Source organism: Cynara cardunculus, unplaced genomic scaffold (genome assembly GCF_001531365.2).
Source record: "Cynara cardunculus var. scolymus isolate 2C unplaced genomic scaffold, CcrdV1 Un_Scaffold_3221, whole genome shotgun sequence".
Lineage (NCBI taxonomy): Eukaryota > Viridiplantae > Streptophyta > Magnoliopsida > Asterales > Asteraceae > Cynara > Cynara cardunculus.
This window is the reverse complement of record NW_020201395.1, coordinates 65,206-67,339: the sequence shown is the minus strand read 5'-3', so window position 1 is coordinate 67,339 and position 2,134 is coordinate 65,206.

Sequence of the window (2,134 nt, the reverse complement as noted above, 5' to 3'; positions counted from 1 at the left end):
TTAAAAATTAATTATTAAATTAATATTTTCAATTAACATATGTGAACAAAATATCAAAGGGTATTTAGGTAAAAAGTAATCTATCTTTGATACACGAGTTGTCAGACATATGAACAACTTGTGTATATCTTCAAACCACATCAAACAAAAAAGATTAGACATGTGAACATGTGAACCGTATGAACAACTTGTGTATATCTTCAAACCACATCAAACAAAAAAGATTAGACATATGAACAACATGTAAACTGTATGAACATCTTCTGTATATTCAGGAGCCAACTCTGATGTATGTACATGAACACCTATAAACCAAGGCATCTAGGGTTGTATGTTTTCATACGTGTTCACATGTTTTCACATGTTCTCTGTGTGTGTGTATTCATATGAACATCTAGTGACTTGAATATACATGAACACTTATGAATCACGGCATCTAAGGCTGTGTGATTTTTGATATGTTCATATGTCAAAGGTGAGAACTGTCGATTAAAATAAATGTGAATTATAGAAAATGAACACGTGTGAAACCCCAATATCAATATTGCATCATGATCAATTGTGATATTTTCAAATTTGTAACTCCCAATTAATTATTTGGGAGTTACATAAAATGACAAATTACTTAAATACTCTGTATTTAATATATGAGTTACATTTGAACCAAATGAAAAGATGGAATATGATTGGTTGAGCTTGGTTAACATAGTTAACACAAAAAAATTGGTTAGTATTTGAACCAAGCGCTCTCTCTCTCTCTCTCTCTCTCTCTATATATATATATATATATATATATACTAGAAAGGTACTAGCGCAATGCAGCGAGATACATTTTGATTTTAATATTTTATTTTATTCTATATCGATATTAGTATCAAATTAACTATTTTAAAATTCATATTTTTTGTGTAATTTTTTAATTTAATTTTTTTATTATAATTTAATATAGATTCAATAACGAAATAATTTATATTTGGTTTAACAATATAATTTTCTTATACAGATAATAATTAAATATTTTGTTAGAACTCGATAATTATCCAAATTATATTTTAGATTTTTTATATTTTAAAATGAGATATTTATTCTATATTTGATTATGTTTATCTGCAGTTAGTAACACGAATTCAAACATGGAGCTTTAATAAGTTGTACTTATGCATAATTTACTTGTAATCTTAAATTTTAAGTAATATGTATCAATATACAGTACTTCATGCATAAATAATGGTTTTTAAGAGTTTTTGTCAAATTCTTTATAATATAGTACATATATATATATATATATATATATACTAGCAGTGTACCCATGCAATGTACCAGGCAAGCAAAATTGAAATGGGACAAAAATCACAAGGAGACTATAAAATAATGACAAGCTAGTTCTTCCATTTTGAATTTTGAAATTCAAACAAAAAGTAAAAGAGGCAGGTAAATGGTATTGGGGGCAGAGCATCGATAGAGTTAGACCAAAAAGGTGAAAGCAACCATGAATTTTAGTCTCTTGTGAAGCTTTTAAAGAATTCAAAACATGCATACAATACTTGTAAATTATGTTTCAGTGAGTATTTATGTGTAAAAATAAATGTTGAAGAAAAGAAAATAAAGCTTTATAGGGAGGAGAGAATAAAGTTTATACCAAAAAAGAGCTCTTGAGACTGTTGTAGAAGGGAGTATAGGACTCCATTTTTTTGTTGTGGTGAAAAATCAGTGTATTAATAGGTTGTACATCATGCATACAACCTTGTAATTAAGATATTTTTTTATTTTGTGCATTAAAAGCTTGTATTCAATGCATTAAAACTTGTACTTAAGGCTTTAGTTTAATGCTTATTAATGTAGTATATATGTATATATATATATAGGGTTGGGTTCACGTGAGACCAAATATTTTCATTGGGACCCGTAAGATCAATTTATGTTCATTGATCAAATTTATAAGCTAATGATCTAATGGTCTAAAGTTGTATGGTAGCAATTTTGTGATTATTGAGAATTCTCGTGGCAATTTTGTAGATTATGAATGTTCAAATTGTAGATCTAATCCAAAGGTTGAGAATAGGTCTTACGGGTCTCACAAAAAATTCTTTGTCTCACATGATCCCTAGTGTGTGTGTATATATATATATATATA